We start from the raw sequence: 17,854 nt of genomic DNA, 5'->3' as shown, positions 1-17,854 counted from the left end.
GCATTTTATGAGAATTTTTGTTATCCACATCCTTGGACCATATTCTTGCTTCTTGTCATACTTCTTTTTTTTTTTTTTTTTTAAATAATCTGACTATAGATTCTTTTTTTTTTTTAAGATTTATTATTTATTTATTATGTTTTCTTTTTCTGTGGTTTGGAATGGATTATTTTAGGCTGAAATTATTTAGGATATTGTTAAAATCATAGTTTTTTAAAAACAGTTTCGTCCTCTTTCCGTTATACAGCTGGAAATTTATTCACCTTCCCAATAAGTTATATGGGTATTGCTATTGAAAAAAAGTTAAAGATTTATTTATTTATTTATTTATTGGCTGTGTTGGGTTGCACCGAGCAGAGGCTACTCTTCGTCGTGCACAGGTTTCTCACTGCAGTGGCTTCTCTTGTTGTAGAGCACGGGCTCTAGGTGTGCAGGCTTCAGTAGTTGCGCCACGTGGGCTCAGTAGTTTTGGCTCACAGGCTCTAGAGCACAGGCTCAGTAGTCGTGGCACATGGGCTTAGTTGCTCCATGGCATGTGGGATCTTCCCGGGCCAGGGATTGAACCCGTGTCCCCTGCATTGGCAGGCAGATTCTTAATCACTGTGCCACCAGGAAAGCCCCATACTTCTTTATTTAGCCATTCTGTGGTAAGTGGTAATATCTCTTTTGTAAAGTTCAAGGGGTTTTTTATATGTCTGTTAGCCTTTCATGTAGCCTCTTTTATGATGTGCCTATTAAATCTCCTGCCCATTTTTCTTTTGATTTATCTCTTTGCTTACTAATTTGCAGTAGTCCTTTATATATTCTGGATATGAACCCTTTGTGAGTTTTGCAAATATCTTCTCCCATTCACATTTGCCTTTTCATTCTTTATTGTGTCATTGAACATGAGGTCTTAATTTTAATGTAGTCAAGTTTTTCAGTATTTTCCTTTATTGTTAATGCTTTTGAGTTTTTACTACCTTAAGAAGTCTTTCCTTAACCTGAGTCATAAAGGTGATTGATATATTTATTTCTGAGAGCTTTATCATTATGCTCTTTAAATCTAACTTTATGACATACTTGCAGTTAAATTGGACATAGGGTCTGAGGTAGTGGGTTTTCCCCCCTTTCCAGATGGGTACTAAATTGTCCCAGCACAATTTAATTGCCCATATTATGTTGGACTGTTTTCTTATTCTTGAATATTGCAAGTCCTTTGTATATTATGAATGCAAGTTCTCTGTCAGATATGTGATTTACAAATGTTTTCTACCAGTGTATGTCTTTTTATCCTCTTAACTGTGTCTTCCTGAGAGCAAAAGTTTTTCATTTTGATGAAATTTCATGTATCAGTTTCATGGATTGTGCTTTTGGTTTCACATCCAAGAACCTTTTGCTTAACCTACATGTTTTCTCTTGTGTTTTCTTCTAGAAGTTTTAAAATTTTAGATATGACAGTTAGGTCTATGATTCTTTTTGAGTTAATAATTGTGTTAGGTGTTAAGTATAGATTGATGTTAATTTTTTGGCATGCGGATATCCAGGACCATTTTTGAAAAGATTATATATCCATTCAGTTGCTTTTTCACTTTTGCCAAAAATCAGTCATATTTGTGTGGGTTGATTTCTGGACTCTTTATTCTGATTATATCTTTCCCTTTTGTTACCACACTGCTTTGATCACTGCAGCTTTATAGTAATTGTTGAAATCACACAGTGTAAGACCCCTAACCATGTTCTCTTCTATCAAAATTGCTTTGACTATTTTAATATTTTTGCCTTTCCACATAAATTTTAGGTTGTTATATTTACTATGGGACCTGCTGGGATTTTGATTAGGATTGCATTGAATATAGATCAAATTGGCACCTTAGCAATAATGAGTCTTCCAGTCCATGAACTTGGTATCTTTCTTTATTTAGGTTTTCTTTATTTCTTTCATGAGTGTTTTGTAGTACACAGCATACAAATCTTGCAAATTTTTGTCAGATTCATACCTAAGCATTTCTCTGTTCTTTTTGTTTCTTTCATATTGTAAATGTACAATTTTTTAAATTTTGATTTCCAGTTGTTAATTGCTGGTATATAGAAATACAGTTGCTTTTTGTGTGTTGACCTTGCATTCAGCAATTTTTCTAAACTCATTCTAGGATTTTTTTAATTTTAAATAGATTCCTTGGGATTTTCTCTATAAACAATACCCCATCTGTGAATAAAGACAGTTTTATTTCTTCTTTCTCAGTCTATATGCCTTTTATTTCTTTTCCTTTACTTATTTTACCAGCTAGAACTTCGAGTATGGGAATGAATAGGAGTGACAAAAATAGACAAACTTCCCTTGTTCCTGACCTTAGAAGGAAAGCATTCAGTCTTTTACCATTAAGTAGGATAATAGCTGTGGTTTTTAAAATACCCTTTATCAATTAAGGAAGTTCATTTTTATTCCTAGTCTGCTGAGAGTTTTTTTACATCATGAAAAATGTTGTCTTTTTTTAAATGTGACGATCATACGATTTTTTTTTTCTTATCTAGTCTAAATATGTTGAATAACATTGGTTGGTTCTATTTGAATGACTTGTGATCCCGGAATAAACCCCACTTGGTTGTGATGTAGTATTCTTCTCATGTATTGCTGGATTCAATTTGCTGTATATATTTAGTTGACAATACTTGTGTCTGTGTTAAGTGATGTTAGTATGTAGTTTTCTTGTAATATCTTTGCCTGGTTTTGGTATCAGGATAATAACATGTAGGCTTCATAAAGTGGGACGTGTTCCCTCCTCTTCTGCATTCTAGATGATGAGCAAATTGGTATTATTTCTTCCTTAAATGTTTGGTAGAATTTGCCATTGAAACTGTCTGGATTTGGAGTTTTCTCAGAATGTGTTTTACCTATGAATTCAATTTCTTTAATAGCTGTAGGACTGTTTGGGTTACCTGTTTTTATTTTTCTTGAGTAGTTTTTGTGTCTTTTAGGGACTGGTCTTTTCAGCTAAATTGTGGGATTTACATGCATAAAGTTTTTCATCAATTCCCATAATCTTTTTAATGTTTCTGAAATATGTGCTGATAATCCTCTCTCTGATTCCTGATGCGGGCTTTGGTCTTTCTTCTTTTGTCAGTCTTGCCAGAGGATTATCAATTTTAATGATCTTTTGAAATAACCAGCTTCTGCGTTCATTAATTTCCTCTATTGTTTTTCTGTTTGCACCTCCATTGATTTCTACTCTTTATTGTTTCTGTCCTGCTTGCTTTGTGGTTATTTTATTCTTCTTCTGGTTTAAATGAAAGATTAGATTATTAAGTTGAGAACTTTTGTTTTCAATTATTCTTAAAATGAAGTATAGTTGATTTGCAATATTGTATTAGTTTCAGATGTACAGCAAAGTGATTGAGATATATATTCTTTTTCAGATTCTTTTCCCGTATAAGTTATTACAAAATATTGAGTATAGTTCCCTGTGCTGTACAGTAGGTCCTTGTTGGTTATCTATTTTATTTTTAGTAATGGGTATGTTAGTTCTAAACTCCTAGTTTATCCCTCCCTCCCCTTACCCCTTTGGTAACCATAAGGTTATGAGAACCTCTTTTGTGATAGAAACATTTAATGTTTAATTTGCCCTCTGAATACTGCTTCAACTTCGTATCACAGATTTTGATATATTTTCATTTTCATTCAGTGCAAAATATTTTCTAATATCCCTTGAGATTTTCTCTTTACATGGTTTATTTAGAATTAGTTCTCTTCTTTTATTCTACTTTGCTGTTAAAGTTTATACTTTGATTTTCAAATACTTGGGGATTTTCCAAGTGTCTTTCTTGTATTGATTTCCGGTTTAATTCTCTTATGGCCAGAGTACATCCTTTGTATGATTTCAATTTATTTTAATGTGTTAAGGTATGGTTTTTGGCCCAGAACATGGTCTACCCTGATGAATGTTTCAGGTGCAGTTAAAAATAATATTTATTCTTTTGTTCTTAGAGTTGTTGTAGTGTTCTGTTAAGTTAGGTTCAGTTAATAGTGTTGTTCAGGTCGTCTGTATCTTTGCTAATTTTTCTGTTTACTTGTTCTTTTTTAGTACTGAAAGAGGCATGCTGAAGTTTCTTAAAATTGTGGATTATCTGTCTCTCCCTTCTTTTTTTTAATCAGTTTTTCCTTCCATGAACTTTGAAGCTGTTATTAGGTACATATACATTAGTATTGTCATGTTTTTTTGTTTGTTTGCTTTTGTTGTTGTTTTTTATAAATTGACCCTTTTACCATTATGTGTAATGTGCCTCTTCATCCCTGGTAATTTTCCTTGTTCTGAATTTTTCATCTGATATTACTAACAGATACTTTAGCTGTCTTTTCATTACTGTTTGTATGATATATCTTTTAACATCTTTTAAACTTTCAGCATAACTATATCATTGTATTTTAAATGGTTTCTCATAGGTAGTATATAATTAGGTATTGTTTTTATATCCAAAGTGACAATTTGTGTCTCTTGATTGTTGTGTTCATGTCATTACATTTACTGTGTTTATTCACGTGGCTGGATTTAAGTCCACCATTCTCTTATTTTTGTTTGTCCCTTTTAACTCTTGCTTCTCTAGTCCCTCTTTATTTCCTTCTTTTGGATTATTTGGATTATTACAATTTTTGTGTACTTAATGACATTTTTGACCATATTTTTATTATTTTCTTAGTAGTTGTTCTAGAGATTATAATATAAATACGTATCTTTTCGCAGTTCATGTAGAGTTAAAATTTTCCACTTAAAGTTTAAAAAATCCAAAAGCCCTTTTTCCCTCTTTGTGTTAGGGAGAGTTGCCATGTAATATATGTAATACACTGAATTCCTTCCCAGATAACTTTCAGATTTTTTGCTTTCAATAAATTGTGCTTCCTTCATGTTTGAAGATCTGTTTCCCTCTGGCAGCATTTCCTTTCAGCCTGAAAAAACTTCCTTTAGCATTTCTTGTAGACCAAATCAGCTGGGAATTAATTTCCTTTAGCTCTCCTTTTATCTGAGAATGTTTTTATTTTGCCTTCATTTCTAAAGGATGCTTTCATGTCATACAGAATTCTTGTTTGACGGATTTTTATGTTTTTATTTTTCATCAGTCTTCTGGCCTCCCTGGTTTCTGATGAGAAATCCACAGTCACTTGAGTATTTTTTATATGTAACTTGTCTTTAAAGCAGCCTGAGAAAAACAATTTTTGTCTTTATCTTTGGGTTTTAACAGTTTGACTATGGTGTGTCTGAACATGGTTTTCTTTGCGTTTATCATATTTGTAGTTCACTAAACTTATTCAATGTATAAATTTATGTCTTTTACCCAAAATTGGGAAATTCCCAACCATATTTCTTCAGATTTTTTTTTCCTGTGTCAGTTTCTTTCTCCTCTCCTTCTGGGACTCAGTGACACAAATGTTAATCTTTGATATTGTCTCAAATTGGTATTGTATTAAAGACAGATATTTATACTGAAAATCTTCCTGAATACAAGGATAATTTCTTTAAAGTTATTGACAACTCTTATTATGTAACTAAGGGGAAAAGTCCTCCTTTATTCAGCTGCTAAATGAAAAAAAATATAAATTATATAAATAACTTAAAGAATAACATAAAATCACTTAAATGTAACATACTGCCATGTAGAATTGATTTTAAAACATTTTCCTAGTTTAATAAAGTGGATCATTTCATTTCCCACCCCCAGAAGAGGTTTCTGTATATGGTATGTTTACAGAGCCGCGTTGATTCCTCCTACCACAAATGGCCATGCTTGTATTCATCTACTGTGTTGGAGTTCAAGCATGGCACTTTCAAGATAAGATCAAATCTTTCTAGTGTTTCTAGTGATTTCACTGGTGTGTTTCAAGTTAAGGATGAAGTTTTTCCCCCTCTGATTGTAGCTGTGAAAACTGATTCTTGCTTGATTTTTTTTTAGCCCTCTAAATTAATGTTTAAGGTTATATACATGAAATTTGCTAGTGCTGAATATTCAGATTATCTTTATTTATTGAGAATATGTTTAATTTAACAGTTAAATTCATGGCCATAGTAGTATATATGCATATATTTGTGATTAGATTTCTTTTTCTCAAGCCGGTGTTATTATATAAAATGTTATCTTGTGCTGAGATTAATATTTATTTGTAGTTGAGGGAGGCATGTTTGAATAGCCTTGTTTAAAGTGTTTGTTTATATATGGAGACTGTTCTCTGTCATTCCAAGGTGCTAATATTTAGTCTCCAGAATAAGCTTCATCAAGAAGTGATTAGTTATTTGTTACATGTATCTTTCTTGTTTACTGAAACTGTTAATAATTGGTTTAAGTGTAACTTTCAGTTACATGTATTGTCTAGTGGGCAATGTGATATTTTGTGTTTAAATTATTTATTTATGATTGAATCTCCTGTGTTATGTGATTCTTTTCTAAGAAATAAAAATCACTCTTCTTCCTAGACTTTGCACTGTAAGTTTTACTTAATAATTGTAATTATCACAAAGAGAGCTATAAAAAAGAAAGTTAAGGTTGTCATGTTGTGGAAAAATTTTCTAAACTGGGACCATACTTCTACAGTTATAGGACAATGATGAGTCCTTTGTTACTGCTATGATTTTTAAAAATGTGTAATTTTCTAAAATCTAGCACATGTGCAAATATTTACAGATAAACACATGAACATAAAGAATGACAGCTACCGTGTTGTTGCTGTTACCTTATTAAACTGTAAGGAGGTGCAGAGGTCTAAACTGTAATAACAGGAGGAACCTTGGCCTCTTATCAGACAAACTAGGCTTCAGCCTGTGTGTCCTTCCATGGTTCAGCCTCTCTGAGCTCTGCTTTTCTCATTTGTAAAATGAAGTGACTGAATTAGATCGTCTCTGAGGCTATTTTTGTTTCTAGTATGTTACTTTGACAACTCTGTAAACTATTCTGTTTGCTTTGTAAATTATAATATATCACTCAAGCCTAGGTTATTTCACAGCAGTTTTGGGGGGTAAGAGGAGATGCTTCATCACATTTTAGCTTAGAATCCAGTTAATGATTCCTTTTTTTCTTTCGTTACATTTTTCTTTTCATTTGGTAGTAACGAAATTGATTTGCATTTCTTCTCTAATAGGTGTCTTGTTTGTTCTGATATTCTCTTATACCACATTGCCTAGAACACTCAAGTATCTGGGAAGAAAAAAAATATCAAAGGCTAGATGAAAGTCACAAAGTGCCAGAAACTTTGGCTACTTACTTAGTGTTCATTCATTTTTCCCCTTCTTCTAATGGGCGGAGCTCTGATTTTGTTTGGGTATCTTATCCCCCACCTCATTCACTGGAAGGCAACCACTGAGAAACACTTGTGAGGTTCACAGACCAGAGGCCCAGGCTCACTAAAAGACAGACTTACTTGTTGGACTGTAGAACACTGGCCCTCCCCTTACACCTCACCAGTACTTTACAAAAGGTCTAGTTACCCGGTACATCATGTCTGGTTATCAAGAAAAAATTGTAAGACTTACAAAAAGGCAAAAACCACAGTTTGAAGAGAGATGGAAATTCTAAGAAAGAACCAAAAAGAAATACTAGAAATCAAAAACACTGTAACAGAAAAATGAAGAATGCCTTTGATGGGCTTCTTAGTAGACTGAACACAGCTGAGGAAAGAATCTCTGAGCTAGAGGATGTCTGAATAGAATCCTGAAAACTGGAAAAGCAAAGAGAATGAAGACTGAAAAAAACAGAAGAGAACATCCAAGGTCTATGGGGCAACTACAGAAGGTGTAACATACTTATAATGGGAATGTCAAAAGGAAAAGACAGAAAGAACAGGAGAAATACTTGAAACAGTAATGACTGATTATTTCCCCAAATTAATGTCAAGATGCCAAACCATAGATGTAGGAAGCTCAGAGAACACTAAGCATGATTAATGTGAAAAACAAACAAATAAACTGTACCTAGGCATATCATTTTGCAAACCGCAGAAGATCAAAGATAAAGAAAAAAAATCCTGAAAGAAGCCAGAGCGGGGAAAAACGCCTTATAGAGGAGCAAAGTTAAGAATTATATCCAACTTCTTAGACACCATGCAAGAAGAAGAAAATGGAGTGGAATATTTAAAGTGTTGGGAGAAAAACAAACAACTCCCCCCCCCAAAAAAAAACCAAACCACCCCCCTAGAATTCTGCACCTTTTTCCTTAGAAGATAAAGGGTAATAAAGACTACCAAACAGAAAAATTTGTTACCAGTTGACGTGCCTTGAAAGGAATGTTAAAAGAAGTTGTTTATGCAGAGGAGAATGTCAGGAGAACACAGATCTACATAAAGAAAGGAAGAGCATCAAAGAAGGAAGACATCAAAGTAAAATAAAAACATTTTTCTTATTCTTAATTGGTCTAACAAATTTGTTCAAAACAATACTAAATGTTTTCAATTATGTGTGCTTATATGCATGCATATATGTCAAATGTTATGCTTATTTATAAGTGAGATGAATGACAGTGATGATAAGGGGCAGGATGGAGGAATTAGGCTTTTTTTTTTATTATAAGAACTGACAGTACCCATGAAGTGGTATTTGAAAGTAGATGGTTCAGCTATAAATGTATACTGTAAACTCTAGAGCAACCATTAAAAATTTTTTTTAGGTAGAACTAATAGGCTAAATAAGAATGGTGAAAAAATGGGTTCATATTAAATCCATGCTCCAGTAAAGCCACAAAAGGCAGGAAAAGAGTGGAAGATAAAAATAGGAATAAAGAATGAGGGAAACAAATAGAAAAGTATAATGAATATATTAGATATTAATCCAGGTACTGGGTGGGCCAAAAGGTTTGTTGGGTTTTTTCCGTAAGATGGCTCTAGTAGTGCTTAGTTGTCTTTTAACTTCATTCAAAATAATTTTGTTAGAGTGTATGTGACAGCTGTCATATCTGCATGCATTTAAAGTTGGTGAATTTTTGTGTAGCCATTTTAATATTGAAAATGAAAGGAAAACAACATTTTCAGCATATTATGCTTTATTATCTCAAGAAAGGTAAAAACGCAACTGAGATGCAAAAAAAAGATTGGAGCAGTGTATGGAGAAGGTGCTGTGGCTGATCGCACATGTCAAGAGAGGTTTGTGAGGTTTCATGCTGGAGATTTCTCGCTGGGTGATGCTCCACGGTCGGGTAGACCAGTTGAAGTTGATAGCGATCAAATAGAGATATTAATGGAGAACAATCAGCACTTTACCACATGGGAGACAGCTGACATACTCAGATTATCTGCAGCAAGCACTGAAAATCATTTGTACCAGCTTGATTATGTTCATCGCTTTGATGTTTGGGTTCCACATAAGTTAAGCAAAAAAACCTTCTTGACCATATTGCTGCATGTGATTCTCTGCTTAAACATAATGAAAACATTCTGTTTTTAATACAAATTGTGACAGGCGATGAAAAGTGGATACTACACAGTAATGTGGAATGGAAGAGATTGTGGGGCAAGCGAAATAAACCACCACCAACCACATCAAAGGCCGGTCTTTATCCAAAGAAAGTGCATTGATATTGAAGCAGCAGCAACATGATTACTTTATGGCAGCCTGGTGTAATCAGTTGTTTCCTGGTACCCTAGCCTGTGTGCTACTAAATGAATCATTATAAAAACCACTTACTTGTGTCAATAGGCTGATAAGGCAGTTTTTCCAATTACAAGGCGGAAAGTAGGGGAGAGGGAGGGGGTACTGTATAATAATGTAGTTCTTTGAAAGCAAAGTTATTAAACAGTAAGAAAACTGACATTATATTAACTATCACATACTTTAGGTGCCTAAGGATGGACTAATATCTACATATATTTTATGCATTCATGGTATATCTAACTTTTTCTTAGTTTTTTCAGTATATATAGACTACCTGGCTTGTCAACGAGTTTTTCAAATTGTCACAGATCTCCAAAATTTTTCCCAATAGATTTATTGAAAAAAATCGGTATACATGGACCCACGCAGTTCAAACCCATGTTGTTCAAGGGTCAAGTGTGTATACAATCCTAGATCTCTGGCTAGTGCAGCTTTTCTAAAGAAGTGGAAGGAGAGATAGCATACTTATTACCCAATTATTCATCAGCCATTCCTTTTTCTTCTTGTGTGAATATAGAAAGGGAATATAGAGGGGCATCGTTTATAGGCTCGTGATAGTTCTGCTCTATGTGTAGAAGGAATAAGCTAGATTTCAGTGTCTTTGCATGTGGGGAAGCTCAGCCCTCCAGCCCAAATAGCTAAGCAGTTTTGCTTTTTTTCAAGATTCCCAGGAAAAGCCACAACTGACCAAGCTTTGATAACTACTTTTAAATGGTCAGTTGTTAATATAGCGTTTTGGTGAAGAGCCTGAATTTGAAAGCTATTTCCTCATCTCTTAAGAATAGTGCATGCTAAACAATACAGTAATTTTGCAAAGTAAAACAGATGTGTCAAGTGCTTTATGCAGTGCCTCCCACAAAATAAAAATCTGTGGGTCGTCCTCCTTTCCCAAGAAACTCCGCATTCCACATGGTTACTGTAGGAACTGCTCTGTTAATGAAACCTGGCTTCTTCAGCTGTCCATACTCGATTTGTACACAAGTGAGCAACTAACCAAAGTTGAATCGATCGGAATACTATTCTGAGGTGTAGAATTAAAAGATTTCTCTTTGGGCTGCTGAAGTTTTACAAGTAAATACCAGGATCTCTAATGGCTTTGTTTCCTAAGGTGTGGAAGAGTGTTGTTGGTGATGGCAAAGAAAAGAAGCCAGTGCTGAAAAAAAAAAAGGAGAAAAAGGCAAGAGTCCTGAAGGTTTCACGTGCTCTTGTAGCCTTGCCACATACCTAAATTGTAGTTTGGTGCTCAGTTCCATGAGATATTCCAGTATCCTTCTGATAAATACATTTTACCGGTTCAATTTAGATTTATTTTGCTTGCACCCAGTAATGCCATCTGACGTATATATTCAATAAATAGTAGCTTTAAAGGATCGTGGGAGAAACAGAGACTGTTTACTAGTGGAAATACTTTTTACTTAAATTTACATTGCTCTGCTAAGTGCAGGTGATTTTTCATGTTATAATCTGAAACTTTAAGGTTCCACAGAGGTTCTCAAAGTATTCCTTGGAAAAGAATCATAGCAAACATTTTAGAACTGGTTTTTAATTCATTCTCTGTCTGTACCCAGAGATTTGGGTAGTTGTCTGTCAGAGCTTCTTCTAGAATGTACTGTGTTCTGGGACCCCAAAATCGATATATGAGTCACCTACAAGCTACAGTACATTAGAATATCATTGATTCGTAGTGGGTTTTCTTCATAATATTTTAATTTGTTTAAACCTCTCTAGTGCCTGTGTGGTATGTAACTTTGAGCCAGGTGCTATGTGGGTATAAAATTAGACAGTTTGCTTCCTTCAGATACTTATTACCTAATTATGAAACCATGGCATAAGCCCAAAGTTGAGCAATTACAAGAATGCCACCTGTATGGTACAAATGATAGTGTTGTAATAGAAGCACAGGATAGAGAGATCCCAGTGTACTGACGTGGTCCTGAAGACTTTGTGACGGGGATGACATTTGAGCTGGGCCATGAAGAGTAGAAGGGATTTGGTCAGGGGAAAGGCATTCTGGGTAAAGGGAGCAAAGGTGAAAGATGAAAATGTGCCATTTATTCATTTTATTAGTAGATATTAATTGGTTTCAGCTATAGGTTAATACTTTGAACATCAGGTTAAAGAGGGTGATGATGGCAGCCACTAAAAGTGATTAAGCTTATGATTTAACAAATGTGAAATTGCCTTCCAGGTTGGATCTGTTAGCACGTAAAACCAGTTGGATCTCTGTGATTTGAGGATGAGAGGATAAGGCTGGAGGATAGTAGTGAATTTAAAAATAAAAACTAAAAACACAATCTAAGGGTTTTTCCAGGTAACTGTAAGTGTACAGTGTCGCTTCCACACCGGAGTAAGCTAGGGTTCTCTTATTCAGAGCAGCTTGGACATCTACCAACACCCTACAGAACTATATCCCCAAGGCTGAGGTTCGCCATGAGGCTTCTCTGAGTGCAGGGTCTAGAGGACAGCCAGCCATGATGACTTACTTTATGAAGAGGCGAAGACCAGAGTGGATCTGATAAATCCTAGGTAAGACCAGCTGAGTTCTGTGGACCAGAAGCTCAGCATTGAAAGATGATACCCAGATACTCAACAGGGAAGTTTCAGTCTGATAACAGTGGAAATAAAAGAAAAAGTAAAAATGGTAAGGGCAGAAAAAGGAGAGTGACCATTATGGGAATGTAAATGGGGAAAATAGAGGAAAAAAAATTACTTAGAAAACTGTGGTAAGAAATTGATAAGAAAAGTGAAGTCAGGCCACAGAATGTTTTGAGGGAGAGTGATTAGTTTTAAGCAGGCAGTGGTTAAATAGGTAGTGGAGCCTTGTAAATAGAGTCTGACAGCACACACCTTGGAGCCCAACTGCCTGTCCTTCAATCCTGATTCATTCCACATGATCTTGAGTAAATTTCTTAAACTTTTCTGTGATTCGATTTCCTTGTATGTATTCACTCCCTTAACCTTATGAGGTAAAGTGCTTGGAGCAGTCGTAGCATAAAGCAAGCTCTGTGATGTCGGTGTTACTCTTCTTCCTGGTTACAGCTAATATACATGAATGCTTCAGTACCTGGGGTAGGGCAGAATTATGGAATTGAGTCACTGTTGTGAAGGTTGTGGTTGAATCTGTATACATAGATGAATTCTTGTATACTTGATTCTCTAAGTATTTTTCCTTGTAGAGATGTTCTCTCTTTCAATTGATCATTTCTAACTTTTCACTTCTCTATTTTCCTACCTTATATATTTCCTCTTATTCCAGCCTGATCCTCAACTCTACTTTAAGGTAAAACTTCCACAGAAAATATTGAGAATGTATATGTGCAGTTTGAGTTCCCAGATTTGGCATAAGGCACTTGCTGTTAGAGTTGACCCTTTTCCTGCCTGTGCGTGGGATGCGCCATAGAGTCCCTTCTTCCTCACAGACTCATCCTCTAGGTGGTCTAACCTTGCTTGCCTGTGTTTTGCTGACAGTTTCTGGAGTTCGCCATAACACAACATAAAAACTAAAGTATAATTCATGGTGTTTCTGAACACTTTTTAAGAACTTTATTTTGAAGAAATTATAGATACTGCAGAATTACAGAAATGGTACAGAGAGGGTCTTGTGTTTCTATCAACCAGCTTCCTCCTGTGATGACATCTTACAGTGCATTATTAAAAGCAGGAAGTTGATACTGGCACAATACAACTAATTAGACCACATACCTTTCCTGGGTTTCACCAGTTTTTGCGTGCACTTATTTTGAGGGGGAAGGAGAGGAGTGATGGTGACGTCTTTGTGTATAATTCTGTGACACATGTCGTATGTGTAGATTCGTGTAACCGCCAGCATGTTCAAGATGCAGAACTATTGCATCACCACAAAGGAACTCCCTCATGTTCCAGTCACTTGTGTGTAATGCACCAGCCTACAGTTTGTCCTGTGGCCCAATCCCAAAGTGGTTAGCAGTCACTGGTCTCCTTTAATATGTGTCCTTTTCCCATCTTTCAGGGTAATCACTTGTAAGAACTAAAGCTATTTTTTGGTTTGCTTTTATTTGGGGAAAGTGAATAATTAATTTTTTGTAGACCTAGTCATATGCACAAAATATCTTTTCAGAACACCACATAAGAACTGTAAGACAAACTTTTATTTCATTGGATATAATCTAAAGCTATGTGATCAAATGAGTTAAGTTTTTGGCTGCACCATGTGGCATGTGAAAGTGAGTTAAATTTTTTATTTGAGTCTCTTGTATGCATTTAATAATTCTAGGTGGTATTGTTTTAGAATATAACATGGAGGTATGGATTCTTTAAAAACTGACTTAATATCTAAGAAACATTTTTTTTTTAATGGGCACCTGGACTTGTGAAATGCCTGGTATGGGAAATCACTGAAATGCTTTTCTGCTGATTGAAATGTTATTTTTTTTTTTATTTTGCTTTTTGAAACATACACGTGGTAATAACTCCAAACAGTACCACAGGCCACGAATGGTGAAGAATAACCCTCTCACACTTCAGACTCCAGTTTGTCAGCGTTCTCCACTTAGAGGCAATCACTGTATCTTGAGTATACAAGGTATCCTTGAGTATCCTTCCAAAGAGTGTCCTTCCAAAGATATTTTATGCATATTCAAATCTAGGAGTGTGTAGAACCTTTAACATACAATTGTTTCAAGGCTGCGTTTTTCATTTAACACTATGCGTTAGAGATGTTCCCCTGATAAGGAACATTGGGGTCTGCTTGTTATTTTAAATTGAAAGCATAGTGTGATATTACAGTTTATAATAGGAAATATATATATGGTCTTAGTCTGTTTCTAGCACAGAAAAACCTTTGGCGTTTCCTGTGAGGAGAGCAGAGGTGCCTTTTTTATGTTAAGGAGATGACTTCTGGAAAGCCCCTAAGGGTGGGGCCCTTGCCTTTGGAGCCAACCACATGATTAGAGGGTTAGAACTTTTAGTCCCACTCTCTGATCTCTGGGGAGAGAAGAAGGGCTAGAGATTGAATTCAGTTGCCACTGGTCAGTAATTTAATCAGACATATATAGTGGGACCTCATAAAAACCTAAAAGGAGGGGGTTGAGAGAGCTTCCAGGTTGGTGGCCCAGAAATGCTTACACGGTCCACCATGTCAGGCCCCAAACTCTGTGAGGACGGAAGCTCCTTTGTTTGGGATCCTGTCCTGCGTTTCTCTTCATCTGACTCTTGATTCATATCCTCCGATGTCCTGTGTAATAAACTGGTAATCTAGTGAGTAAACTGCTTTCCTGAGTCCTGTGAGCCACTCTAGCAAGTTAATCAAACCCAAGGAGGAGGCCAGGGGAACCTGGATTTGTAGCCAGTCAGAGGACTAGTAACAGGCTGGACTTGCTGTTGACCTCTGAGGTGGGGTGGGGGGCCTGTCTTGTAGGACTGAACCCTTAACCTGTGGCATCTGATGCTGTCCCCTGGTAGGTGGTGTCAGAATTGTGTTGAGTTGTAGGACAACCAGCTCGTGTTGGAGCTTTGCTTGGATGTGTGGGGAAAAGCCTCCACACTTTGGAATTGGATTCAGAGCCTTTACATAGTATTTCACTACTTGGATGTACAACTCAAAGACCTCTCATCTGAAAATGTTCATAACTGGTTGTTGATCAGCTAATCAGAGTCTGTCAGAAGGAAGCATCTTAAATGATCTTTAAGCATTTTGCTGTAACAATGTGTATTTTCCAGCCATTTTTTCAAAAATTGTGCCAAGGCTTTTTGGTTGACAGTGTGGAGTCCACTGACAGGAGTTCAATGTTACCTTCCTTGCATAGACCATACCCCCAGTGCGTTATCTGTAATTCCCATTTTGGGTTTCTTTAAGTGATATAAGAATTTAGATACCTAAGAATCAAACTGAGGGCAAAACCTCTCCATATGTTAACTGTTTGCCTTAGTATTTCAACTGTCTTGGCCACACCCAATTCAACAGTACTTTTTTTGGTAGCTTGCCTTTATTGAGTCTTTATATAATATTCAACCTAGTGATCATAGAAACAGTCTGCTTTTTTTCATCAGTTTAATTAATATTTAAATTAACATATATGATTGCAGATGCAGTTGGCACAAGCAGTTCTGGTAAAAAAACACGTTTTACCCTTGGTAAACATATACCCAGTGGTAGGAATGAGCTTGCAAAGGACTAATAGTCAGAACACATGGTGTGCCAAAGTCACCATTAGTTTTACTCAGGAAACAGAGAATATTGATTAATCATGTGAGTCAATTAAATGAAGGTTGGTTAAGAGCTGCTTGTGTTTCATAATTTTAAATAACCATTTCCTTATTTAATTTGAATTGTTTTTGGCATTTTGCTTCCTACTATGATCAGTAAATATACTTAAATTTTGTTTGCACGTACATAGCAGTACCTTTATCTTAAAAAAAAAAAATTCCTTGAAGTGGAATTCAGTGTATATAAGGGGATAGTCATTTTTTCATTCTAATAAATTTTGTTAAAGTAAATCTTAAGTGTTTTATTGCATGATTTTTAATATTTAATTGTAGTAAAGTAAAATATGATAGGTTAAATTTTTTTCTTTTAAAATTAACCAATTTATTCCTTAGCTTTTCCTTTCTACAAATCAAATTAAAGGAAAAAAAATGTTCATGATTCATAAAATACATTAACAGGATTCAAGGTGTTGAGTCATAGAATTCCAGACATCTCTCACACATAAATGACTCAGTTTCTGTGTGGTTTATACTGTGAAATAGATGTGTTCCTCAGTTTGAGTGGGTCCGTTCATACTCAAACACTAGGGAAGTTTGATGTGTTAGTGATTAACCCTGAAAAACCTTAAGCCAAGGATCCTTTTATTAAATTGACTAAGTTAAGACTCAGCTTTGAATAAAAGCCTGATATTTTAGTGGTTCTGTGTTAGCTTTTTCAATGACTATTTGTTCAGTAATTTCTGTGCAAACCATTTGTTTCATGGGGTATATATTGGAATAAAAAACATGGTCTTGTGGAAATTAATTGGGGTTAGAGAGATGGGAACTCTTCGCTTATTAAAAAACAATAATAATACCAACCTCCCTTTACTTTAGCACCTGTTACTATTTTAAGAACAAAAACAGTATCACAAATATATTAAAATTATATGAAGAAATGTATGTAGAGCCAGTTATGATTATGTGTTACACACATCTTTTTAATACTTTTATATGCTACAGCTAAACCTTTTTGGAATTGCCTGTGAATATTTTTAACCCCTCTTTTGACTAGTAGTATTTTCCTGATTTATTCTCATTGGCCTATCTTAGCATAACTGGGAGATTGCCAAACTGGAAAATTAAAGATGTGAAATTTTTCATTTTTTTAAATCTTGAAAGTGATAATATTATCTTAACACGAGACCCCAAAATACAATACCTATTTAAATAAGAATTTTATTTCTCTTAGTAGTTGACTGTGTTGGTGGGGCAGCTGTGCTCCACAAGGTAATTCAGTATGTTTTGCTTAACAGTCTTGTGGGATATTGGCCTGCCTCTGCATGGTCAAAGCTGGCAGTTTCACATGTGCCTTCCAGCCTGAGGGAAGTGGGAGAGTTTTAGCCCAGCTCTGGGATGGTTGTCTTTTAGGTTGAAGATGACCTGAAAGTTGTGCCTTTACTTCCACTCAAGTACCGTTGGTCCACACTAACAAAACTTCAAGGCATGCTAGGAGTGTATTCTCTTGCTGGTGGGTAAATGACCAGGTAAACCTTTATTCCTATGGACAAAGGGGAAAATGGATAATAGAAAATACAACTAATAATCCAACTCAAAAGCCAGTATCTAAAAAATTGGATGTAAATTTGAAACAAACATTTCTAAATGTATAGCTTTCTCTGATGCAGCCAAGTCAGCAACACTCTGTTGTAACTTTAGATGAGGTGTAATGTGAATTGAATCCTTGAATGTAACATTACTCTAAGATCTTGCTTCTCAAACTGGAGGACATTGGTGTTTGAGGGGGAAGTACACACAGCCGTGCACTTAGATGTAGCTTCTCTTCCTGGAGGAAGATTTGGAAGACTATGTGTAGGATAGGAATATATTTTAGAGCCAAAAACAAAATTGGCAGGAACTTTAAGAAAAACCTTAAGATTATTTTAAGGGATAATTTCAGATCCCCAGAGATATTTTCTATTTTTGCCACTATAGTCCTGTGGAAACATTTTGATAAGCAAACTTTCTGGTTTGTTAGGATTTGTTTTATTTAGTTAGATCAACAATTCTAAACTGTGTAAAGTTGCGGA

At 35.3% G+C, this 17,854-nt stretch overlaps 1 protein-coding gene across 11 annotated transcripts in view; it reads left to right on the top strand.

Annotated features, from left to right (window-relative positions):
• Positions 1-17,854, top strand: part of ANKRD28 (ankyrin repeat domain 28) — a 172,074-nt gene that overhangs the window by 80,972 nt on the left and 73,248 nt on the right. The window lies entirely within an intron of this gene.

The sequence above is a fragment of the Hippopotamus amphibius genome, chromosome 6 (assembly GCF_030028045.1).
Source record: "Hippopotamus amphibius kiboko isolate mHipAmp2 chromosome 6, mHipAmp2.hap2, whole genome shotgun sequence".
In the NCBI taxonomy this organism is placed as follows: domain Eukaryota; kingdom Metazoa; phylum Chordata; class Mammalia; order Artiodactyla; family Hippopotamidae; genus Hippopotamus; species Hippopotamus amphibius.
The sequence above is the reverse complement of the archived record's forward strand: the minus strand, read 5'-3'. Positions and strand labels throughout refer to the sequence as shown.